This window comes from Pongo abelii, chromosome 17, assembly GCF_028885655.2.
Source record: "Pongo abelii isolate AG06213 chromosome 17, NHGRI_mPonAbe1-v2.0_pri, whole genome shotgun sequence".
In the NCBI taxonomy this organism is placed as follows: domain Eukaryota; kingdom Metazoa; phylum Chordata; class Mammalia; order Primates; family Hominidae; genus Pongo; species Pongo abelii.
This window is the reverse complement of record NC_072002.2, coordinates 41,709,946-41,737,769: the sequence shown is the minus strand read 5'-3', so window position 1 is coordinate 41,737,769 and position 27,824 is coordinate 41,709,946. Positions and strand designations below refer to the sequence as shown.

Below are 27,824 nucleotides of genomic sequence, written 5' to 3'. Positions count from 1 at the left end.
GGAATACACTAATTTGGAAAATGAGGACGTCACTTGTAACGACCCAAAGATGAAAAGTCTTTTTGAATTTTGGGGGTACCATAGAAACCCTTCAAATTTTTACATGACCCAAATATGGGGGAGGGGGAAACTTTAATAATTTAAATTTAAATTGCCTTTCCCTATAAAATGTCAAATGTATGTAGTCCGAGTAATACATGCTTACATGTGTCATAAAGGCACCGTTTGTGAAAACATTAACAAACGGAGCACACCTGTGAAACATAAACAGCTCTTTGAAAGCATTGCTTCATCCTCTCTTCCACTTACCACCCTGGTCGAGTGTAACCGCCAGATTGACTTCTAAGACCATAGTTGAATTTTGTCTCTTTTTATATAGCAGGTGTGCTTTGGGGTATAACTTCTTTCACTCGACATATTGTTTGGGAATCTATCCATATTGTTGCTCGTAGTTATTGTTTATTCATTCTCTTTGCTGTACTCAGGGAGAGCAAACTTTTTCTATAAAAATCCAGACAGTAAATATTTTAGAGTTTGCAGGCTGCATATAGTCCCCAGTTGTTGTTATTCTTGTTTGTTGGTTGATTTTTGTTGTTGTTTTTAAAACCCTTTAAAAATGTGAAATTCATTCTTAGCTCAAATGCCAGTGATAAAATAGGCCGTGAGCTGTATTTGACCAGGAGGCCGTAGTTTGTCAACCCTGCTCCATGGCAGTGTGATGTGGCTACACTGCCATGGACTTATCCATTCAACTGTTGAAGGGCATTGGGAAAGCTTCCAGTTTGGGGCTTGGGAACATTTTAGTATATGTCTTTTGGTGCAAACATATACATAGTCTTAATAAATATACACCTAGAAATAGAATTGCTAAGTATACAGTGGGATCTCATTGTGCATCTTCTTAGTAACGAATGAAGTTAAGCAACCTCTCATACTGTTTTCTTGGCCATTTTCATACATAAAAATCAAATTAAACTAAATAAAAAATATGAAAATTATGAAACACAATTTTTAATTTTTTGGGGGGTGAGATTATTTAATGTCATTCCAGTGGCTTCCATTTCACTTAGAATAAAATCCAAGCACCTTATTTTGGATTGCAAACCTTGATAGGATCTGGTCCCAGTCCCTGCTGACCTCACTGACCTAATTTCATGTCAGTCTCCTTCTGGATCACAATCTTCAGCTATTATGACCTTTAAAAAATTCTTAAACATGTCAGGTTCCTTCTTGTTTCAGGGCCTGTGCACTAGCTGTGTCCTCTGCCTGGAATAATCTTACCTCCATCTTCCTATGATTAGCTCCTTCTTTTCATTCAGGTGCCTGTTTAAATGTCACTTGCTCTGCGAATCCTTCTCTGCTCACCCCATCTAGCCAACCTGCCAGTCACTCTCCTCCCTATCCATCTACTGTAATTCTCTGCCTGCCACTCATTATTACTGAAAAGTTTAGGAGTCATATTTATCTTATTTACTAGAATAGTGCCTACACAGAGGATGCTCTCAATAAATGAGTATGCATATGAGATATGTCAGTTATGAGTTTCAGCCCTACTCCACCATTTATTAGAAAAACATCTCTACCAATGGTCCCAATCCATAGTCGCTGGGTCTGAGATGTGACTTGTTACCAAGATGGACTGACTTGGAAAGATGACTTTGGCTAATCAGGTTTCCTCTAGGAATCTGAGCCAGGAAACAAAGAAACAATTGCCAAAAAGCAGTGAAGTCTGCCTCTGAAAGATCATGAAGCAGGACTGTGATTGGGGGATACTGTGAAAGGAGTAGGGAGGGAAGAAACTAGAAGTCAACAGAGGAAGGCAACTGTGAGTGAAAGAGAAAGAAGCACTCCCACTTGGAGTAGCTGGGAAGTAACCACAGGTCACCAGAATGAAGATCTCTCACAGCCTAGTTCTCTAAAGTCATTTTGGATCTAGAGCGAATCCCCAGATCCCTGAGACCCACACTACTGTGGCTTTGCCATCAGAGTTCCATGGGATTTTGCTTGGATTTAAAACAAATCGTTCTTTGTTGGTAGTAGCTTAAACAAATCCTCATTCCTCCAATGCAAACAGTCTGACTATATTACAGTGGCCTAAGGGTGAATACTTAATTATCAGTTGATTAATATTTATTTATCGAACATGAGATCAGTTCACCAATAAGCAGGAATTGAACAATGCCAAGTTCAAGCTATTGGGTATAGGAAACTGGGACATGACTTTACAACAAAATAATAGAGTACAGCTGCAATATTTTGTTTGCTGCAAGTTCTTCCCCTCTTGGCAGTCAGTGGGCACCTTGCATTTCAGTGATAATCTACAGCCCCCTGCAGCGAGCACAGCAGCCTACACCTAATCAGGGGCAATCATAAGTAAGGTTATTTTGCACCATTTGGCTATAATTAGACCAGCTTTCTTTTTAGTGATTCATTAGTATGATACTTTGCTTTCAGAACTAACAAACTTAATCTAAATTCCTCTGTAAGTAGTGGCAGAGTTGTGGACCAAAATGAGAACTATTTATAACAATAAGAATGACCAAAAACAGAAAGGGATATTGCCCAGTTTCCCTCCATTCCCAAATTGCAAATTGCAAAGGAGACAAAAGCAGCAACCTGTCTGCTGGCACTGTTTAACAATAACCTTTGTATACTCTGCTCCCAAAGAGAGCTGGCTGACAATTAGACCCTCACAGCACTGTTAGACTTGCTCATAAAATTATTTTAATCCCAAATTTTCCTTTCTATTTCAAGAAGGGAAATATAATAACATAAATAACATGAAATCCACATATATTTCACCTGACCATAGTCTCCTGTTGTTTTTAGTGTATGAATCATATAAATTTATTAGCTCTTAATGGAACCAACTTTCACACAGAGAGTATTTGCAGCCATTGCCATTTCAATATGGAAAAGACAGTCACAGTAATAAGAAAAGGAATATCTGTTTATTTAGTGAAATAAAGATTAAATACTGAATAAGCCCTCAAATGAAGGCATATTGTAGGTGCTAAGGAATGATTATTGCAAAGATATGGAGAGAAAAGAGAGCAGTGTCTGAATTGAAACTCTCCTAAAGTCAACAAAGATCTTCTTCAGCTATCATATGAATACAAATAGCTTGGGCATCTTATTATCTGATTCAGTAGTTCTTGAGTGAGGCCCAAGATTTTGTGTTTTTCATAAACCCGTACTGATGCAATGCTGCTCATCAGAGGAACATGCCCTGAATTGCAAGGGTCTAGGGATGTGCTCTCCAATGGAAATATAATGTGAGTCACACGTGTCATTTTAAATTTTCTAGCTGGCACATTTGAAAAGTAAAATAAATAAATAAATAAATAAATAAATAAATGAGGTTAGTTTTAATAATATATTTCGGCCAGGCAGGGGGGCTCATGCCTGTAATCCCAGCACTTTGGGAGGCAGAGGTGGGTGGATCACGAGGTCAGGCATTTGAGACCAGCCTGGCCAACATAGTGAAAGTCCATCTCTACTAAAAATACAAAAAATTAGCCAGGTGTGGTGTCAAGCACCTGTAATCCCAGCTACTCGGGAGGCTGAATCCCTTGAACCTGGGAGGTGGAGGTTGAGTGAGCCGAGATCGTGCCAGCCCAGGCAACAGTGTGAGACTCCGTCCCAAAAAAAAAAAAAAAAAAAAAGTATATAGATATGTATTTTATGTAACATCATGTATCTAAAATATTATTTTAATATGTAAACAACATATAATATATTAATTAGATATTTTGCTCTTTTAAAAATACTATACCTTCAATATCTGTTGTGTAGGTTATACTTGCCGCTCATCTCAATTTGGATGACCCACATTTCAAGTGCTCAGTAGCTTCCTGTGTCTGGTGGCTTCCACGTTGGTGGTGTGAGTTTAGAGGATAATTCTTACTTTGAACTCTAGGAACATGCATGAACCTATAAATCATTGGTCAGTAGCTCCCTATCCCAGTGAGTTCCATAAATTATTACAGCATGCATTTGGCTCATTGACTTTTATGTGAAGCTGAATATTCAAATTTCACCATGAAAAGTTATTTAGTGGGTGTGCGAGGTGAGTTTATTGAATCATTAGTACTCTGTGACACCCTATAATTGGGGTAATTAACTTTTTTCAGATTGCTAAATCTTGAAAAGCAAAGAGAAGGACAAGACTAGGTATGTTTTCATAGGGAATAATAGAAATATGGAGGAAATGAGAAATGGTATGAAAAACAGGCCAACTGAAAAAAGTAAAATGACATGAGATTCCACAGTAGGGCTCTTTGGACAATGTACTAAACTGGAAAGGGCTGAGGATGTTTTCCAGAGTGGTGAAAGGCAAATAGGCATAGTGAGCTACATGGAATACTTAGAATTCAATTAAGGTGCCACGTGACTTAATTTTGAAATCAAAGAAACAATATGCTATAGCATATCATCATTGTTTAATTTAAAGTAGTGCATCTAAATCCAGAGTGACTAGTGTCTAAGAATCATCAGGGAGGACTTTTTCAAATGACATGCAAGCCTACAGAGATTCTAATTACTCCCTTCTCCCAACCCAACCAGATTACAGAATGCAGTAATGACTCACTCTTTGTAATTGTTGCATGATGTATCTCTAGAGTCGAAAGCCATATATTTTAATGTATTCTTAATTAGATTTCATTTATTGTAACCAATAGTTTATTTAGTCTTTGGGGGTAGAACATATACCAATACTAAATTACATTTCTGTTTTCCACTTATTCATTGATTCATTCTTTCTTTTTTAAAATTATTTTTATTTATTTATGTATGTATTTATTTATTTTGAGACAGTGTCTTGCTCTGTCTCTCAGGCTGGAGTGCAGTGGCATGATCTTGGCTCACCACAACCTCTGCCTTCAGGGTTCAAGCAATTGTCCTCCCACAGCCTCCCGAGTAGCTGGAATTACAGGCATGCGCCACCACGCCCAGCTAATTTTTTAATTTTTTTTAGTAGAGATGGGGTTTCACCATGTTGGCCAGGCTGGTCTCGAACTCCTGACCTCAGGTGATCCCCCCACCTTGGCCTCCCAAAGTGCTGGTATTACAGGCATGAGCCACCACACTCAGCCTCATTCCTTTTTTTTTTTTTTTTTTTTAACATATGGCTGGATGGATACTACATAAAGAGTAAATCGGTTAGTTTTCACCATTTCAAGAAATTTATTTTCCAAACCTTTGAGTTTAGGTATCATTTAAAGATCTTATTCTGTTAAGTTTCCCCTGCCTTCCACCCTCGAGAATTTTTAGGGTACATAATTTCATGTTGTAGCTAGATACCTCCTTGCAGCAATTAGAAGGCACAAATACCCATGTTCAGTATAATAAAGCCTCATGACTCCCAACCACACAAATTTAGAATGTGTATGAATTCAGACTTAGTTAGAACTATCATTTATTCTTGTGGCACCATGCATTCTTATTGAATGCACACAAATTTAATCTGCAGGTTTAATCACACATTTTAAATCTATTTCAGCATCTTGATCATACCAAATTTTATATAAAATACTTGTTCATAAATAATCATCTTCCTTATATTAAGGCCAGTGTGGAAGGACCTCTATTTTTCAGCATTCATTAGCCATTAATTGCATGCATATGTAACTCTGGGTCAGGAAATGAAATTTAATTTAAGACCTTCTATAAAAGTGATATCTATTAATTTAGTCTGGTCTCCTTTCCAATTGTGTTATTAGAAAAGTTTTATCTTTTCTGAAATTTATTGTTCCATGCAACATGGTGGAAAGAAATCCCCTAAACGTTCTTAAGAGTGTGTGGTACATTGACCACCGAAACCCACACGCAATAAGAGTATAGGCCTTTTGATGCGTTAAATGCTATGAGGCTGGAGTTAAGGGTCTCATGTCTTGTGCCTAAGGTTTCTTGACTTTTTATTCAGCTGAAATGTTCCGTAGAAAACAAACAATAGGAAAACAAGAAACTAAATAAACTGTATTATCTAGAGGTTTAGTGTCTGTGCTAACCATGAAACCAAGACTAGGCCTTTTAAGTGGACTCTGGTCAGTAATTAGCCTACCCATCTTCATGCTTTTGCTCATAGGCAATCTAGAGTCTTAACTTCCAATTTCCTTTGCTTGATGGAAAATACCCAAGTAGTCATCTTCACATGTTCTTTTATTTGTATCATCCATTTTTGATTATGAATATTTTCATCTAGTATGATGGGTCAGTATATAATTTATTTTCTGCTTATGTGTCCAGTTCCTGAGGTTTAAAAAATCACTTTTAATCAAGGGGTCTGTTGCTCGGCCACACTAGGAGAGCTCCAGGGTTATATAGCATTTTCAGAATTTGGTTGCTTTCTTCACCTCTACTGTGGCTTAATGGGTTATGTTTTAGAAGTTCATTCTCCTCTCACCTAAGTTATACACTATTAAATGATTTTATTTTAATTACCTTATTCCCATTTTTATCACATTGCCATAATTTCTCTTCATGCTTAATTTGTTAGCTACTTTAATGGGGGGAAAAAGCATTCCCTGGTCTTTCTGTTTCTAAGCATCAGAATTGGATGGGTCGTGGTAAAGTTGCTAATGAAGACCAGCTGATGGCAAGTTGTTGATTGTGAATTTGTGAGCCTGCCAAAAGAGGGCAGAAAAAAATCCATAGCTTCAACATTTTAAAGAGATCGAATAGTCAAATCATAAATTGAGGGAGTTTTCAATATAAGCAGAGATGTGACAACCAGAATGACTTCAAACGGCTTATTTTATTTTTCCAATTGATATTGTCAGAAAACCATATCACTATACTATCTCTTACCTAATAGTAATAATTTTGATATAGTTATTTTTGACAAATGGACAAAAAGATAACTAAGTTGAGCTATTTTAATAAAACTTGCATCATTTCTCTCATACACACATAAATATTTTGTTTATTGTGATTTCTTTGTATTTTGTCATTTGGTTTTTATTTCATTATATTATCTTGATTATGAGGAATTTTTTTCTTCTAAACAAAAATAGATAAAATCAAAATTAGCCTATATATTTCCTATGTTATAATGTAACCATTATAGATATGTATGTGCAAAAACTATGTCTGAAACCTGTAAAAAGCAGAGGTTGTGACTGACAGATGTGGTTGGAATTTTTGTCCTGCTGCTTTGATCTGTGTGGCAATGTATACTTTTCCTTACTTCTATGAGCCTCACCTTTCTTATCTACGAAGTGGACATAAGCCCTGTCTGACACAACTTTCCTCTCTACTTGGAAATCTATGTGCCAGAAACATTTAGTTGCTTCATGTTCTTTTTTTTTTAATTTTAATTTTTAGTTCTGGGGTACATGTGTAGGATGTGCAGGTTTGTTACACAGGTAAACGTGTGCCTTGGTGGTTTGCTGCACCTATTAACCCATCTATGTACTAAGCCCAGCATGCATTAGCTATTTTTCCTAATGCTCTTCTTCCCCTCTCCTCACCCCGACAGGCCCTAGTGTGTGTTGTCCCCACCCCATGTGTCCATACGTTCTCATTGTTCAGCTCCCACTTATAAGTGAGAATACACAGTGTTTGGTTTTCTGTTCCTGTGTTAGTTTGCTGAGGATAATGGCCTCCAACTTCATCCATGTCCCTGCAAAGGACATGATCTCATTCCTTTTTATGGATGAATTGTATTCCATGGTGTATATGTACCACATTTTTTTTTATCCTGTCTATCGTTGGTGGGCATTTGGGTTGATTCCATGTCTTTGCTATTGTGAACAGTGCTGCAGTGAACATATGTGTGCATGTATCTTTGTAATGGAATAATTTATATCATGTTCTTTTTCACTTCTCTTCCTTTAAGCTGTGTTCTGCCTAAAAGGCTCTCCTCCACTCTTCCACCAATTCCATGCCTGGCTCAGTCCTAAATCTTTTAGAGCTCGCTGTTTCTTTCTGCAAGAAAGCTTTACTTGTGTGCTGGTGACCCTCTTCCTCTTCTGCTTAGGCCCCCATGTTGCAAGTGCCTTTGCTGTCTTCCCACACCTCCAGCACCATTGCCATTATTGGACCTAACAGAGTGTACTGCAAATGTGTTTATGTGTCTGTACTGCTCAACAGCCTGAGACCACCTGTGCCTTATTCATCATGTTCTCCTCTTGGTTTAGCCCAGTGCCTGATCCCTGGGCTGATGCTTGTTAGAAACCGTCATCTCCCTGCCAGCGCTCCCTAGTCTCTCTAGATCCATGCAACCATGTTGTGTTCCATGGTTTCTAGGGCACATTAATCATAGTGCCCACACATTTTATGTCTTTTCAACTTGTCTCCTCATCTACATTGTGAAATCTTTGAAATTCTAATAATTCCAATTCTAACTGAACAATTCCAACTCACTCCTCCTGCTATCTTCAGAGCCTTATATAAGACCTGGCATAGAGTGGTCTTATATAAGACCTGGCAATTAGAAAATGCAAATTGAGCCAGGCACAATGGCTCATACTTGTAATCCTAGTGCTTTGAGACGCTGAGGCAGGCAGATAGCTTGAGCCTGGGCAGTTCGAGACCAGGCTGGGCAACATGGCAAAGCCCTGTCTCTACAAAAAATACAAAAATTAGCTAGGCATGGTGGAGCATGCCTGTAGTCCCAGCTACTTGGGAGTCTGAGGTGAGAGGATTGCTTGAACCCAGTAGGCAGAGATTGCAATGACCTGAGATCGTGCCACTGCACTCCATACTGTGTGACAGGAAGAGACCCTGAAAAAAAAAAAGAGGAAAGAAAGAAAAGAAAAGAAAGAAAAGAAAGAAAATGCAAATTGGAATGAATAAATTATTTTGAAAGCTTATTCCTTAAAGACTAGTCCTTTTAAGGCCTTATTTTGGTAATAATCATTACCAGTTCTCCAGTTTAGGGAAGTTAAACCACATTCTTGTTTATACGAATCCGGCAATAGTTAATTGATAAAGATACTATAATATCTTTATATATATTACATGTGGACATCTCTATGTACATTAGAAGTTCATTGAAATAAAAAAACCATATTATTTTTTCTGTGAAAACAAGGTATAGCTTTTAGATTGAATGTTAAAATTATGTTCATTGGTCTGTAAACGCTCCCTGTTTAAATGCTGTCTGGAGGCAGCACTTAACGTTATGAAAGGAACTTCGGATACGCTTTCAAAGATTAACTTCCAACTCAATGATCCATTGTGAGGTCTTATTGCTCCACATAATAATAGACTCTACCTTATTGGGTCATTTGTTAAAATCATACCACTTAATTTGGTGCAATGCCATGCGTAGTTATTACTCAACCTCGGCCAGGACTTCCATGAGTTCATCATTCCTCTCATTCACTGCTACTTAACTCCCTAGCTTATTCTTTACAACAGATAATCCGAACATTTTACACTCGTTGCAAATTCATAACTGCAGTTCGGTGCTTGCACGCTCAGCTGACTTTGCCTCCTACTTCAGTGATACAATCAATGGCAACTAATGTGGATTTCTACCCTTCGTAAACCTCTCTGACTTCACATATTATTTTTGCTCACCCTCTCTTCTCTCTTCTTCTTTTTCCTCCCCCACCATGCTACCATTCCATCTTCTTCTTTCCTGACAACTTTCTAGAAAACATTGTATTTTAACACCATATATAATTCCCAAACTCCCCTCTCATTGGAAAGGTCACTTACAGCCATTTTGTTAAAATCAACTGTGGTCCATCCTTATTTTCATACAACCCAGCTTGCCATTGAATAGCTTTGGAATCAAATATGGCTTGGAGGCTTTCAGTCTTTATCACCATGATTTCTGCTACCACTCCCCACCCGCTCAAGTTATACTCAAAACAATGCAATCTAGATAAAAATGGTATTCTTCTAAAAATACAGTGAAAAGGCTAATCTATCAACTAGCTTCCCTTCTTATTGCTAAGCACCTGGTACATGAAATTCTGTAGGCATTAGAACTGCAGTATTTGATATTGAAGGATATCTACTTCTGGAAAATCTTTCTTGCCCCCAAGATGAAGCTCTCTTCTATTTCTCTTCCTGTGTGCTCTCCTTATATGGCTTTTTTGTCTCTGTTGGTCCCCATATTTAGGCTTTCTCTTAGGATCTAGCCAGGGCTCTTTGCTCTCCTGGGGTAATTTCATTCATTCCTTTGGCTCCAATGATCAGTTTTCTCCTAATCACTAGTACATTGTCAGCTCGAAATTTAAACTCACTTTCTTTTAAATTAACCCCTAAATTCACACAGGAGATTATGTAACTATAGGTGTTCTTTAAAAACATACATGACTTATGTGAGTATCTATAAAACAAAATAAAATACATTTTATGTAGCAGTGCTCTCCATGAATTTAATCTGGTTCTCATTTTTATTCAAGAGCCATTGAGTTTGTATCCAAGAATATATATATATGTATGCACACACCTGCCTTCTCTATGTTAAAAAATCAAATCCTGGGCTGGGACCTTGTACTTGTTGGTCTAGTAATAGCCTAACCATTAACTGCAACCACCTTCCTAGATTATGTGTTTAGGAGTTTCCTTACATTTCAGCATTAGGTTTCTGAACATATCTTCAAAATAAGCAAGCAAAACTAAGTCTGTGGTACTAGAATCTTGTCTGGGTCATGGCCTTTTGAAAGTTACACTGACCAAATTCTTTCCCATTTAATGAGGAAGAATAATTTTCCTCCTTCCTGCCTTACCATCTTCATTTAATGCTAATTCCTTGGGCAGTTTGTAATGATGTATTCTCTATTCAAATGATTAAAAACTATTAAAGTCTTGAAAATATGACATATGATAAGTTCATTCCTACCAAATATATTTAAGCATGTTGAAGAAAAGTAGTTCTATATATTCAATTTTCATTTATCTTGCCTCCAAAAAATGCTTATATTAAAAATTATTTATAATGCATACGAAAATCATCTAAGTTTTCTAGATAAAATTTCTATACTCTTTAATTTTAGTACCTATAGAGGAAAGAAGCATGAAATATTCCTTTTTAAGGAAAAATGTAAACTTTAAAATTGTTATTATTTTAGAAAATATAAAATTATTAAACTGATCATACTCAAACTAAGATTGAGAGCAACGCAGAATAGCTTTTATAACTTTTTTTTTAACCCATTAGAAAGCTAAACAATAAGAAAGCTAAATGGTGGGATGAATAATTTCAAGAAGACAATCCCATGGCTGCTTTCATTCCCTGGGGGTAATGGTAATAAGGAAAAGGAGAAATCATCCCAAATTTACAAAGTTTTACTAACAGTGTATGGGTTTGGCATGAGATAGAATATTGAAGAGATCCAGCCACAGAGATTGTCAGCACCCGATGAGCCACTATTTCTCATGGAACTGCACTGAGCCCTCTGAAGTATGTGAAACCGCCCACTGAGTGCAAGGCAACAGCCCACCTAAGACAAAGGGCAGAGCAGGAGAGCAGAGAGAGCTTCCTACCTTGAGGAGCCTTAGGAGCTCTGCATCTCTGGAGGGCTTAAGGCTGTGATGGGACAGCCAATTTCTGCCTCTCCGCCATCTTTGCCAATTACATTGCAGAAGCCTGCTGAAGGATGGGCAGGGCCACAGGAGTGAGGAACTTTTCAAAGTCGGAAAGCTTTTCTTTGATGGGTGGCAACTGCATCCCAGTTCTGATTTTTCCACCTTTATCTAAACACTGCTTTGAGCCATACATACACGTGTGATTTATTGAACTTTGAGGGTTAGGGCTTCAACATACCAACTGGGGGTTGGAGAAGACACAATTCAGTCCATAGGAGTTGGGGTTGCCATCCTCAGTTTCTCTCCTTCCTGAGACTCCCCTTTACTTTTGCAATGGCCATGAGTGCCCTTAGTCCATCCTCTGGTAACCTAGACAGTAAAATGCTGAGTTTTGCACAGGGGTTTCAACTTCCTCGAGTCGTGCTTCAACTGCAGTCCGCACTTCAGCAAAAACAGCAAAAGCAGGGAAATGACACTGCAACAAATGTTTATTCTCTCTAAAATCTTTATGATCTTTTTCTTTTTTTTTAAAACTTTCCAGAGCCTTTAGAAGGTTGTTTTAGTTATTGTTCTTGTTTTGTTTGCTGTTGCATCCAGAGTCGATAATTTTCATTGCCACTGATTAATATGGTTATCGTTTTGTTAATACCACACTTTCTCTATTTCTCTAGTTTAGGGGTTCTTAATCAAGGGTAATTTTGCCACACAGAAGACATTTTGTAATGCCTGGAGTCATTTTGATTGTGGCAACTTGGTGGGGAGGTGCTACGGGCATCTAGTGGTCAAATATGCTGCTAAACATTCTACATAGCACAGAACAGCATCTCACCCTCACCCATGACAAATACTGCTGAAAGCAATTAAAGAGGATCAGAATAAATGAAGATAGATACTATGTTCTTTGGAAGATACAACATTGTTAAGTTGTCTGCTCTCCTCAAATTGATGTGTAGATTCCACAGAATTCAAAGTCACAGCAATCTCTCTTGAAAAATAAAAAAGACAAGCTGATTTAAAAACGTACATGAAAATGAAAAGATCAAGAAGAATAAAACAACTTGTATGATAAGAACAAAGTTGGAGGGTTCATATTACCTGATTTCAAGATGTACTATAATGCTATGGTGTGGTATTACCATAAATGTAGGCTAATAGATCAGTGGAAGTGAATAGGGAGTCCAGAAATAAAGCCAGCTACGCACAATTAATTTTGAAAATGGAGATAAAAATTCAATAGGGAGAGTAAGGTATTCAAACATATCCTATTGCCACAACTGCATATGGAAAAAATAAACAGCATCCCCAGTCTCATTCCCATACATACAAGTAATTCTTGGTTGAATCACAAAGTTCTTAAAAGAAATATAGTTTTACTAAACATTGCCAAACTGCTGAACAACGTAATTTTACTAATTTACACTCTCACCAGAAGGTATGAAATTCTATTTCCCCACATCCTCGAGAATACGTTGTTATTGTCAGGTTTTAGATGTTTGTCAATTCTTTCACTTTCTGAAAATAAAATCTTCAGGGACCCCAATACTCAGATCTACATTGACTTTCTCAGGTGTCTGTACCCTGAGAAAAGGGGATTATCCAAGCATTTCAAAGATTAATGGACACAAGGTCTCAGACGATATTAATATCCAGAGACCTGAAGCATCATCATGTCTCTCCTGTTAAGAGCAGGACTTAACAAGGACTGGTTAATTCATGGCAGGTATAAATCTTCATGACCTTGAATTTGGCAATGGATTCTTAGGTATTATGCAAAAATCCCAAACACAAACAACAACAAAAGTAGATAATTTGGACTTCATCAAAATTAAAAAGTTTTATTCTTCAAAGGACATCATCAAGAAAGGGGAAAGACAAGCTATAGAAATGGAGAAAAATATTGGCAAATTATGTATCTGATAAGGGTCTACTATCCAGAAGATATAAAGGACTCTTACAACTTAACAACAAAAATCACAAACAGTCCAATTTAAAAAAATGGGCAAGGGCTTCAATAGGCGTTTCTCCATTAAAGACATACAAATAGCCAAGAAGCACAGGAAAAGATACTCAGCATCATCAGTCATTAGGAAAATGTGAATCAAAACCACAATGAAATAGTACTTCATGCCCACTAGAGTGGCTAGAATCAAAAAATTGGAAAATAAGTGTTGGCAATGATGTGCAGGATTGGAACCATTGTATATTTTTGGTAGGAATGTAAAATGGCCCAGCTTCTGTGGAACACAATTTGGCAATTCACAAAAAGGTTAAACAAAGAAATACCACATGACCCAGAAATTCCACCCATAGGTATACACAATAATTCAAAACAAGCATTTAAACAAATACCTGCTTAAGTACACACACATGTTCGTAGCAGCACTATTTACAATAGCCAAAAGGTAAAACAGCCCAAATGTCTATCAATGGATTAAATGATAAACAAATTGTAGTGTATACACAGTGAAATATTCTTCAGAAGTAATGAAATAATGATCCATGCTACAATGTGGATGAACCTTGACACTTTGGGAGGTCAAAGTTGGAGGATGGCTTGAGACCAGGAGTTCTAGGCCAGTCTGGGCAACATAGTAAAACCTTTTTTTCTACAAAAATCAACGTTATAAAAAAATTAGTGCACCTGTACTCCTTGCTACTCAGGAGGCTGAAGCAGGAGGATCACGTGAGCCCAGGAGTTATAGGTTACGGTAAGCTACAATCATGCCACTGCACTCTAGCCTGGGTGGCAGAGCAAGAACATGTCTCAAAAAAAAAAAAAAAAATTGCTAAATCTGTTTTGTGAATTTTGCCTCAATATTTTTTAATGAAATAAAATGGAGAAAAAAAATCTCTACTTAATATGTCACTGAATGTGGCCCTCCAGAGTTGTAAGATGGTTTTCTGCAACTGAAGCAATATCTGAAGTGACTAAGAGCTGATGGCTACTCATTCATTGCACACTCAGCAGAAGAGACAAGCCCTTCCTTGAAACAGAATCTGAACAGCACATCTCTGTGTCTACTACACTTAAGATTACTCATATTTTTCTGTCCTCTTACATTCCTTTTTTTCCTAAGATTTTTTCCCTTTACCTAAATTCTCAAATTATTAATATAAAATTGTTCATAATATTATCTTTTTATTTTCTGAAAAATATCTAGAGTACTCTCGTAACTTCCTGATATTGTTTGTATGTGGTGGGGGAGAGCGGGCAGGAGGTGAGTGTGTGACCTTTCTTTTATTTTCTAGAATTTCATCGCAATAAGTTTACCAACTTTATTTTTCAAAGGATCCACTGATGGCTTTGTGGAGCCCATCATATTTTTCCACTAATTCTATTCTTAAAGTTATTACATTCTTTCTTCTAATTTCTCTGGTTTTAATTAACTTATTCTTCTAAATTCTTGAAATGCATGCTTACTATTGACTATTGAGCTGTTTATTTACTTATTTTGTCTGATCTATGTATTTAGGTCTATATGTTTTTCTCTCAGCAAAGTTTTAGGTTTATCCAACAAATGTTGCTATATTGTATGTTAGTTATAATTAAATTAAAATAGTTTCTAACTTCTACTGTGATTTCTTCTCTGCTCCATGGGTTATTTAGAAATTTCTAAATATGGTTTCTAAGCTTGTAGGTTTTTTAACTTACCTTTTTGATATTGATTTCGAGCTAAATTTCAATATGGTTGAAACATACTCTGTATGATTTAAATATTTTGAAATTGAGACTTACTTCATATCTCAGCAGATGTTCAATTTTTATGAATGTTTCATGAGTACTTGAATAAAATATATGCTCTAGTATTTGGTTGTAGTGATCTATGTATGTCAGGTAAATCAAGATTATTAATTATGTACTTCAATTTTTTTTGGAAATTTTAGTTTTTGTCTGCTTCTTTTTATCACTTACTGAGAGTGGTATATAAAACTCTATCAGGAGTGAATATTTGTCTATTTCTCCTTGTAGTATTGTCATATTTGTTTCATACATTTTGAGGTCATATTATTAGACAAATTCAAATTTAGAATTTCTGTATGTGATAGATGAATTAAACTAGTCACTGTAAAGGATATTTTGTATTGTAGTTTTGTTCTGTGCTCTGTCCCATATTAATACAGATGCATCAGATTTCTTGTGACAAATAATTGCACGGTAATTTTTCCATCATTTTACTTTCCACCTCCCAGCATTTTCATATTTTAGTTTTGTCATTTTTAAGCATCATATAGTGGGACTTTTCAGTCTGATAATCTGTCTTATAATTAGAGAATTTAGTTCACTTACATTAATGTAATTGCAGATTTATTTGCTTATATATGTACTTTATTCTTTGCTTTCCATCAGTCTTATGTTTTTTTTAAAAAAGATTCCTGTCTTATTGTTACTTGATTATTTTAATTATTTCATTTTCCCTGTACATTAACCTAGAAATTGTATACTATTTTCCTTTCAATGGTTATATTCAAGATTCAAACATGCATCCTTGAATTATCAAGATATAATTTAATTGGTATTTGTATCTTCATTTGATCATTTCATCTAACTTTATATACTTCCTGATTTAGTACATTTTAAAATGTAATTTAATATTCTATCTCACTCCCTCTCTTTTTCCTTCTTTCTATATATGTATTATATGTAAATATTATATTTACATGTGTGTATATTTATATAATAGCTATACTGAGATAAAATTCACATACCACGAAAATCAGCCATTTAAGGTATATAATTCAATAGTTTTTAGTATATTAACAGTTATGCAACCAACACTGTAATCAATTTTAGAACATTTATCACTCCAAAAAGGAAACCCTATAGCCATTAGCAGTCACTCCTCATTTTTCCCCAAACCTTTCTCCCTAGAAAACCATTAATCTACTTTGAGCTTATGTAGCTTTACCTATTCTGGATACTACTCATAAAGGAGTTGACAATATGTGGTCTTTTCTGACAGGTTTCTTTCACTTAGCGAAGTTTTCAAGGTTCTTTCAATCTATATCACACATTAGGACTTAATTCATTTTTTCTGACTGAATAATACCATAGTATGTATTTATTACATTTTGTTTATCTGATCATTCATTGATGGGTCATGAATGACCATCAGTTTGTTTCCACGCTTTCAGCTATTATGAATATGCTGCTGTGAACATTTGTGTATAAGTTTTTGTGTGGACATATATATGTAATTCTCTTGAGTACGTGCCTAGGAGTGGAATTGCTGGGATATATGGTAATTCTATGTTTAACTTTAAGACCTACCCAACTATTTTCCATAGAAGTCAAGTCATTTTACATTCCCACAAGGAATATACGAGGGTTCCAGTTTCTGAATGTTCTTGTCAACCCCTGTATTCTGTTTTTTTGTTGTTTGTTTTTTTGTTTGTTTAATTCTAGCCACCTTAGTGGATATGAAGTGATCTTTTTTTGTGGTTTTGATTTGCATTTCTTCAATGACTAATTATGTTGAACATTTTTTCATGTGCTTTTTAGCCATATATATATATTCACTGGGGAAATATCTACATAGGTTCCTTTCCCATTTTTCAGTTGGACTATTTATCTTTTTGTTGTTGAGTTATGAGAATTCTTATATATTTTGGATACTAGATTATTTTCAGATACATAATTTGCAAATATTTTCATCGTTCTGTGGTTGTTCTTTTTTCGCTCTTGATGATATCCTTTGAAGGTTTTAATTTTTATTAAACCCAATTTACTTACATTTTCTTTTGTCACTGAGATTTTACTGTTATAGCCAAGAAGGCTTTGCTTTGCAAAAGGTCAGGAAGATTTATGCCTACATTATCTTCTAAGAGTTTAATAGTTTTAGCTGTTACATTTAGGTCTATGATCAATTTTGAGTTGATTTTTATACATGATGTAAAGAGGGGTTTTGACTTCATTTTGTTGTTGTTCTGCATAATCACTTGTCCCAGCACCACTTGTTGCAAAGACCATTCTTTTCCCATTGAAATTTTCAGCAGGCTTGTTAAAAATCAATTTAATGTAAATGTGAGAGATTATTCCTAAACTCTTGATTCTATGTCAATGATCTATATGTCTGGACTTATACTAGTACCACGTAGTCTTGATTATTGTAACTTTGCTATAAGTTTTTAAATGGGAAGTGTGAGTCTTCCAACTTTGTTCATCTTTTTTCAAGACTGTTTTAACTATTCTCGGTCTTTGAAATTTCCATATGAATTTCAGAATTAGCTTGGTAATTTCTGCAAAGAAGCCAGCTCTGATTTTGATAAGGATTACATTGAATCTGCAGATCACTTTGAAGAGTATTGCCATTTTAAAACAGTATTATAACAATATCCGAACAATATTAAGTTTTCTCATCCATTAACAAGAGAAATCTTTTATTTATTTAGATCTACTTTATCTCAGCGATGCTTTGTACTTTTTTAGAGTCTAACTTTTGCACTGCCTTAAATAATTTTATTTCTAGGTATTTTATTCTTTGGGATGGCATTGAAAGTAGAATTTTGTCCTTAATGTAATTTTCAGATTTTTCATTGATTGTGTATAAAACTTCATTTGATATTTGTATATCATCTTGTGTCCTGCAACTATGATGGACTTACTTATTAGTGATAAGCTTTTTTAGTGAATTCCTTGGAATTTTCTATATACAAGATCATGTCATCTGTAAATATAGTTTTACTTCTTTCTTTCCAATTTGGGTTCCTTTTTGTATCTTTTTTTGACTGTTGCCCTGGCTAGAGCCTTTAGTGCACTGTAGAACAGAAGTGTTGAGAGGAGATATCCTTACCTTGTTTCTGGTCTTAGAAAACAAAGGTCACTTTGACTACTGTTATTATATGTTTGCTAGTAATTTGTTGAGGATTTTGCATCTATGTGATATTGGTCTATAGTTTTATTTTTTGTGTGTGATATCGTTATCTGGTTTTGGTATCAGGATAATACTGGCCTCACAGTGTAAGTTTTAAAGTGTTCTTCCTTTTCTATTTTTTTGGAAGAGTTTGTAGAAATCTGATATCAGTTTTGTTTTGTTTTGTTAATTTGGTAGAATTCAGATTCACCAGTGTAACTGTCTCATTCTGGTCTTTGTAGTTTTTAAATTCCTAATTCAATTTCTATACTTGCCATAGGTCTATTCAGATTTTCTGCTTCTTTTATAGTAGTTTTGTACATTGTGTCTTCCCAGGAATTAATCTATTTTATCTAAGTTATCTAATTCATTGGCATACAGATTTTAATTTTATTCCTTATAATCTACTTATTTGTGTTGATTTGGTTGTAATGTCCCATTTTTCACTTTTGATTTTATTAGAGTATTCTTTCTTTTTTTCTTGCTCATAACCACCTAATAGTGTGACAATTCTGTTGACTTCTCAAAGAATCAACTTTTAATTTCATTGATTTTTCTCTATTGTTTTTCAATTTTATATTTTTACCAACTTGTACTCTAATCTTTATTATTTCCTTCCTTCCGCTTGCTTTTATTCCAGTGTTTTAAGGTAGAAAACCAGATTATTGATGTAACACGTTTCTTCTTGAATATTGACATTTACAGACACATTTTCCTCTAAGCACTGCTTTAGCCACACCCCATAATTATTGGTACAGTGTGTCTCCGTTTTCACTTCTCAAGTATTTTCTATTTTCCTTTTCTTTCTTCTTTGACTTACTGGTTATTTAGAAGTGCAATGTTTAATTTCTTCATATATTTGAATTTCCAAAATTTCTGTTATTCATTTATAATTTTATTCCATTGAGGGCAATCTTTGTTTGATTTCAGTCATTTTACATTTATTGAGGTTTAGTGGCGTATCACCCAAATTCTGTTGTAATTTAGAGCTCCCTCTGCCTTGACTATCCTGACATTCTATTTTTTAAAAAAGACTGTTCCTTTGGTGAGGGCTTAGGATCTCTCTGTTCTTATGCTGTTGCTTCACCTGGGTAAAATGTCTGAGTCCTGCTCTGGAGCTAGAGGCATGGGCAATGGCCCACTTCTCTTGCAGTGACACTGCTGCTTTATAATCAGGACACTTTGTGGGGGAGGTAGCCTCTGGCGTCTTATCTTAACTCTCCAGATGTGGACCTCTGACCTATGAGCGAGTTGGGGAGGAAGCATGGATGAGGACAAGGTAACTGGGGCCGCAACATTATTGGCCTGAGTGAGGTTCTTGGGGTAGAGCCACCACTCTATGAGTTGGAACTGGATAGAGAAAGCAAATCTACAACATGGAACTAAGGCAGATGAGAAATGCTTGCAGACTGCCTCTTTCCAAAAGATACCATAGCTTGGGACTGAGGGACATGGGAACTCTGTTTTCTTGGTCATACCCATCCAGAGTGGACCTTCTGTCACACTGAGATGTCAGAGGATAGAGAAAGGTGTAGGCTGTGGCTGAAGAGCCATAGACTCCTACTGTTCTTACCAAGATTTAGTAGAACATTGCTGTATGTTTTTGGAATAAATTTCAGAGGCTTTTATGAATGGAGCTTTTAAAATATAATTTTCACCAATTACAGTTGTTTCCCTGGAAAGCAAGTCTATGGAGTTTCTCATGCCACTATTCTGGAAATGGATCTCTCACTGTATATTGAAACACAGTGTCATTGTTATTATATTTTAATATTGCCAATATTCATTTAGATATGCCATTTTTCTCCCAGCTTCTATCAAGTATCAGTTTATTTCTCCAAACACTCTTTTATATTTACTTTAGTGCAAGTCTTCTGATGACAAATATTCTGTTTTTTCTTTGTCTCAAATGTTTTTATTTCATTGTTTTTTGTAGGATATTTTAAAACTAGATAGCAAAGCATTGTTAGCATTATTGTTTCCAACATTTTGACAGTATCTTCATTGTCTTCTGGATTTCACAGTTTTTTTTTTTTTGAGATACCAGCTGTCAGTCTAATCTTATTTTTTTCTTGCAAGTTAATGCTACATTTGGCCTTAACCATGAACATCCAAATTTCATTATTATTTTCTGCCTTTCTCATTTATGATTTATCTCCATGAGTTTACAATTCAAAAAAAATTACATGATTTAGTAGCAATATTTTTAAATGTAAACGCAACAGCAATATTTGTAAAAGATACAAGGAATTATAAGCTGTGGAAGAAAGGAGAATGTCCCTTATAACATGTTCAAATTAGAATAAATTGAGAGAGTTTAATAAAATGAAAATGTATTGGTAGGGTGTAAGGACACCACGAGGGATATAGTTGCAGTACCACCAGGGCTGGTAACTGCAGAGTTGTTACTACCCTAGAAAGGAAGTGGTTACAAGAACCTTAGAGGATTGAGTTCTGTCCAGATAGCTACCTTGAGAAGAACACAGCTTTCCCTGTGGAAGGACACAGCTAGCTTGAAGGCATCCCACAGGGAGAAAGACTGAGAATAAATATAATCTAATCTTACAACTTTGAAGATAATTTGTCATTCTCTCTAGTTTCCTTTAGGTAATTTTGTTTGTTTTGTGTTTATGTTTTTGAGTGTTCTCATAAGTGTGATTTTCTTTGTTTTGATGCTGCTTGGAGTTTACAGGGTTTTGTGAATCTTTAACTTGATGTCATCAGTTTTAGAAAATTATTTGTTCACATATTCCTTATGTCTCCTCTATTACTTTTTCTTCTGGAATTCAAATTCTTATATTTTATACCCTAACTATTAATATATCCCCTATACTCCTTACTTTGTTTTGTATATTTTCCATTCTTTTGTTTCTCCCCCATTCTAGATATTTTATTTTAACCAACTTTCTCTTTACTTATTCTGTTTATCTGTATGTAAACTGTTGTTAAGCCTGCCATCTCCTTAACCTATTGAGAGCTAAGTTATTGTACCTTTTAGTTCTAGAATTTTCATTAGTTTCCTTATGATTTTCAGTTCTTTGCCAAGTTCTCAAATAGTCTGTGTCTTTTAAAGTATGTGTTTGGCTGGATGCAGTGGCTCAAGCCTATAATGCTAGCATTTTGGGAGGCCGAGGCAGGTTGATCATCTTAGGTCAGGAGTTCGAGACCAGCCTGGCCAACGTGGTGAAACACCGTCTCTACTAGAAATATGAAACTTAGCCGGGCATGGTGGCAGATGCCTGTAATCCCAACTTTGGGAGGCTGAGGGAGGAGAATTGCTTGAACCCAGAAGGCAGAGGTCGCAGTGAGCCGAGATCATGCCACCACACTCAGCCTGGGCGTCAGAGAAAGGCTCTGTCTCAAAAATAAATAAATAAATAAAAAATAAAGTATGTGTTTGATAACTCCATATTTTGGATCCTCTATATTTTTAATTTTGTTATCTTCCATTATCTATTATTTCTCATATTTTTACTGCATTGTCTTGTCTCCTTTTTTTCTGTTATGGGACTATATATGTAAAGTTGTTAAAAAAAATTGAAGCCTAGGATAATGTCATCTTAATCTAGAGAAGGTTTGCCTTTGCTTCTGGTAGACAGTCTGAGGCACTAGCAGTCACAGATCATTTTGATCAAATTTTAGGAACTGAGACTTTTTGAAGCTGGGCTTTAGTAGGTTTCATAGCTGATTTCTTTCTGGTTCACACTTACAAATAAGATAGAGTCTATCAGAATCTCCATCTAAAGTTGTACATTTTATTAGAGTTCCTCATCTTTGGCAGACATTGAAGAGCAATCTTTGTTCTCTTAGCTCAGAAGACTTTAAAATGTCTACTCAATGTCTCACTCTCCCAAATGCTTCTTCTGGTTTAGCAGATGCTTCTTGCAGAAAAGCTATCCCCAGATGTCTGGCTTATTTACCTGAGTTTTCTTCCTCCAGAGGGTTTAAGACCTGTAATTTCTCATGCTTTGCTAGCTCTGTTATGTATTCAAGCAGATGATTTTTATATCTTGTCCATCTTTTTTTCTTATGATTTTATTATTATTTTTTAATTTCCAACTTTTATTTTAAGTTCAGTGAAGAGGGAGATTAGGAAGAATAGCTAGTTGTCCTTCTTTTCTTGTGTGCTCAGCAGGGGGGTTATTCTACAACACGTTGTCAGCCATTCCTCAAAACAGCAACTCTGCGGTCTGCCTTCCAAACTCAACATAAGCAATATTTTTAACCTAAAAATAAACTAACAAAAAAAATTAGTGGCTTCATGATATATTTAAAATAAAATCCAACTACCTAATTATTAGTATTTCTACAAGGTCCCACAAAAGCTGGACGCAACTTGTTTATTCAAACTTACCTTAACTAATGTCCCCCGAACTTACTGACTCCTATAAGATCAGCCTTTCTGTTCCTCATACACACCAAAGAACCTCCTGTCTCTCAGACTTTGCATTTTTGTTCATCTTGGAACACTACTACCAGAGCTTTCCAAATGATTTATTCCTACACAACCTTATCTTTGCTCAAATAGTTCCTCCTCAAAACATCCTAGCCTGCCCACCCAACTTAAGAGACTTCTCCACTCCCCACTCTCTGTTATGAACAACACCATCTTTACTTGTTATACTGCATTTACTACAATCTGTACTTATCTTTACTTTTATTAGATTTTTATTTTAACATAGACAGAACTTTGTGAATCACTGTTGTGGGTTTAACACTAAGAATAATGGCCGGTATATAGTAACTACTCATTAAATATTTATTTAAATAAATGAACTATTGCCTGTGACTATAAGCAAATTCATTATCTTCTTTGACCTTCTTTTCACCTTTTATTTGAAGTGGTGATGATCATCATCATAACACCTGGCATAACTAGTTGATAAAATATTAAACATGAAAATATCTGATGCCTACAAGACAGTCAATAAACAAGAAGTCAATGCTTCCCTCCTTTTTACTCTTTCCTTTTTCCAGGTAGTTACTGAATGATAAAATAAACACCATTTTATTTTTTGGCATAATCTATTATTCCCCTGAGGAGTCTAGTAAGGGGTCATTACTAATGCAACACATTTATAGAATGGGGCTGGGGCTTTCAAATTTCCCTGGAAAAATATGTGATTTTTTCTTTTTGGTGATTTATGTGTGGTCTTGATAACAACCTCCTTGCTCCTTGAAAATAAATGTTTGCATAAGTAAAAAAAAAAAAAAAAAGAAATAAAATGAATATTTATCTGATTTGAATTTGGCATTAATTTGTGTAGAGCAACTGTATTGGAAATATAGCAAAATGCTTGCCTTTGCTGTGAATCCATTACTGTCACCTCCTGTTCCCCAGTCACTATCTAATTAAGGCATTGCCCAGATTTTTTGTCCTAGAAGTGAGGTGGACAGAATTTATTTACTGCAGGACCCCTGGCTACATGATGGTTAAGCGATCTGAATACATGTGGCTACTTACCAAATATGATTTGACTATTATTTATTAGTGTTGAGACATTTTGGAAGTTCAGTTCCCATGTATCCCATTATTTCTGTTCTTAGGTTTTTAATGAACAAGCATTTCACCAAGTAGATCTCATTAGCACACACATACCAGGATTGGTAGATTTGTTCTATACTTCATTGCATGGGGGAGCAGTATGACCGCATTCTGCAGAAGTTGGCAGAGCTCTGGTCTGCTGCCATTGAGTTATAGAATATAAGATAATGCAGGCATAATAGATTAGCAATTTGAAACATTTCCTTCTTGATTTTATATATCCATAATACACTAAACCTTGTTCCAGGAGAAGTCTTACTATTAAGGAGGACTCAATTTATTCCATCAAATTATCTTCACTACCTGTATCTGGCATTAGGAACAAGAAATTCTTACTTATTAGGATCTCACACTAAAATTCCGTGCATTCTGTTTCACTCATAGATGGCAGAGTGATTATAAATTTCTTGTGTTTAAATACTTTGTGACCCCATTAGAGAGAGCACAGAATAAAAATATTCCGTGTGTCATAAACATAGTCATTATTTCTAGCACATACTGAAAATTACCAGTATCAACAAGGATATGAAAACCTTCCAATTAAAGTCACAAGCTAAAACAGTAAATAACCACTCTTTTTACAACAAATGTGAGGCTATGAGTCTATCAAATGTGAAACTGTAAGAACTGCATACACTACGAAGTTTAATACGTCTTGAGAATTTCCCTTCAGGTAGGCACGTTGCTTACAACATGTTCACTAGAACCACATTATAATTAGAAATATTTGAAAACTCCAGCTTTTGATGGAGGATATATCTAATAGTATGAATTGATTTTGACATTATTAATGAATTTATTCTGCTAAAGCAAATGCTGCTTTTTGAGATGAAAGATATGATTTTTAAATTTCATTAGTTCTCTTAGAGACACACAAAATTGTCAAATCCAGATGCCTTTGAAAGTTCATAATCACATAACCTGAGTTATTAATTAGGTCTTCTATTTTGAACAACTTTAGTTATTGTTTTATGGACTACATTTCATTTTCTCAGCTGCTGTATTGGTTTGTATTTTCATCACGATTGAACAAAGATTTATTTGTGAATCTTCTTGCTAGCAACGTATTTCACAAAAATTCTCTTGTGCATTTAAAATGTTTCATGTAGTTTCCAGTAAACCATAGTTATTAAATCCAAAATAGTGGCTGAATTGCTTATATTCATCTCTTTATCGTTCTTTCATTTATTCTTTAGTCACTAATTCATTTATAATAACATTATCTACCTCTTGAGGTTTTTATTTTTTATTATTTATTTATTTATTTATTTTGAGACAGAGTCTCACTCTGTCGCCCAGGTGGAGTGCAGTGGCGCGATCTTGGCTCACTGCAACCTCCGCCTCCCAGGTTTAAGTAATTCTCCTGCCTTAGCCTCCTGAGTAGCTGGGACTACAGGCGAGTTGCCACCATGCCTGGCTAATTTTTGTATGTTTAGTAGAGACAGGGTTTCACCATATTGGTCAGGCTGGTCTTGAGCTTCTGACCTTGTGATCAGCCCACCTCGGCCTCCCAAAGTGCTGAGATTACAGGCATGAGCCACCGCGCCCGGCCACCTCTGAGGTTTTTAACCACATAAAACATGTATATGGGTTTAGAATAGTACCAGCATGTAATCAAAGCTCAGTAAATATTAGTTATTATTATTCGTATTAATTTAATTATTCAAACAATTGTTAGAATCCATTACGGACAGGTAGATGCTATGTAAAAATAATGAGTAAGACACATAAGTATTCACAGCTAGGAAACATATTCCATGGATAACCAACTATACAAACGTAAGTGTGTGCTGGGTAAGATGCTTTCCTATTAACCATGCCAGCAAAACACATAAACATAAAATGTCAAGCCCTTTTCAAAAATATCTCTTGTTAGTAACATGTCTCCTTTTCTTAAAAAATAAGAATTCAGGGATTTAACAAAAGTTTTAGAGCTGTTTTCAATCATCGTAGTCTCTATAATAGAAAGAACCCTATAGTGAGAGCTAGGAAAGTTAGTTCCAGCTGATAGCAAGTTGTCTGTATGACCTTGGGTAGGTCACTGAAACTTACTGGGTCGTGATATCTTCACTTGAAAAACTAAAAGCAAATATCCGGAAGATAAGGCCCAGGAATTTGCAGTTTAAGAAAGCTCCTTAGGTGCTTTTATTACTAAAACCTAGCCAGCCAGTGTTAGAAGGACTGCTAACAGTTCTCCTAATTCTTTTACACTGACAAGAACTTGAAAAACCAGTGAATGAGTGAATGATAGGGTTCTGCTTTTTTGTGCAGTATATAAATGTTACATCTAGAAAGTCCCTAGTCTTAAGATGAGTGTTATTAATGCATTTTGTCAATTAGGCATTACTATGAATTCATAAAGGCATCAATTAAAATCACATCCATTTTGTGGCAATTAGACATGTCAGTTCTTCAGCTTGGTATGAATTTATAATCTCATAATTTTAATATCAATCTCAAAACAATAGGAAGCTTTGGCCATGAGAGGAGGAAACACAATTTTGAACTACAGAGTACAGATGAGATTTTTAGAGGCATTGTGACAGCCAAGGGGTAGAGTCAGTTATCCAGGTACTTGGAAGACAAAGAAGAAATTTTTGAAATTGAGACTTGATGCCAGAAAGAAGATGGGAATGCAGATTCTGTTCATCTGCTCATTTATTCCACAAATAGTTACTGAATTCTGGCATTATGCTAGCCACAAGTTTGCCCATGCAATTATAATACAGTCCTCAGTCTTAAAGTGATTACAGCTTACTGACCAGCAATTCCCACTTAAAAAATTTGGCCTAGATCATGATTAAACTGTTAAGCACCTTTAAAAATTATCTTACCAGGCCGGACGTGGTGGCTCACGCCCCTAATCCCAGCACTTTGGGAGGCTGAGGCGGGCAGATCACGAGGTCAGGAGATCGAGATCATCCTGGCCAACACGGTGAAACCCTGTCTCCACTAAAAAAAAATACAAAAAATTAGCCGGGCTTGGTGATGGGCACCTGTAGTCCCAGCTACTCGGGAGGCTGAGGCAGGAGAATGGCGTGAACCCAGGAGGCGGAGCTTGCAGTGAGCCGAGATCGCGCACTGCACTCCAGCCTGGGTGACAGAACAAGACTCCGTCTTAAAAAAAAAAAAAAGAAAAAGAAAAAAAAAATTATCTTACCTTTGTAATTTGGTAAGACTAATTTATTCCAAAGTTTAGTTTCAGTGATGGTATCCTTCATGACCTTTGCCAAATCACATATAATCTCCATGATGATTTACTTTATGTATTTTTCTTTGTATCAACTTGCTATTTATACCTAAAAACAATTGAGACAGCCAGGAGGGAGGTAGTCCCTGGAGAAACTCCAACCAGCCTCGCCACAGAGGTGGAGCCTCGGGAAGTTCATGCCCTTTGCCGTGGGTTGGAGCTTGGCCCCTCCTCTTCCTGTGTGGAACCTAGGATTCCAACCGTCTGGCAGGAAGCGCTGTAGCGGAGGGTTTCTACCTTGTTTTTTTTTTTCCCTTTTTCACCCAATAAAACCCTGCTTTACTCACCCTTTAAACCATCTGTGAACCTAAATTTTCATGGTTGTGGGCCAGACAAGAACCCCGTCTTTAGCTGAAGTAAGGAAAAGTCCTGCAACACAATTATTTAAAATATAAAGTTTAAATCAGTACCATAAGTAAGAAATTAATACCGTTTGCCATAAATGCATGGTAAATACATAAAAATAAATAAAACGAAAACTAAATAATACAGTTAAGTCATACTTAGATGCAGTTTCCTGATCAGTGGTCAATAATGGCTTTCATGTTTTTAAGAATGGGTACTAGCAATCATTAGAAAGGTGTTAAAGATATATTTTCAACAAATTGTTGCTTTCTCCTTAACCCTAAGTACCCGAAAACAACAAAAAAATTATCAAGTTACTAATGCTGATTCAATTATACATTAT

At 35.7% G+C, this 27,824-nt stretch overlaps 1 long non-coding RNA gene across 1 annotated transcript; it reads right to left on the bottom strand.

Moving 5' to 3' along the window:
- Positions 1-15,815: 15,815 nt before the first annotated feature.
- Positions 15,816-27,278, bottom strand: LOC129051675 (uncharacterized). Its single transcript, XR_008516102.2, has 3 exons — positions 27,047-27,278; positions 26,721-26,838; positions 15,816-22,567 (listed from the first exon to the last, which is right to left on the bottom strand). It is a non-coding gene; the product is annotated as an uncharacterized LOC129051675 (long non-coding RNA).
- Between the last annotated feature and the right edge of the window lie 546 nt (positions 27,279-27,824).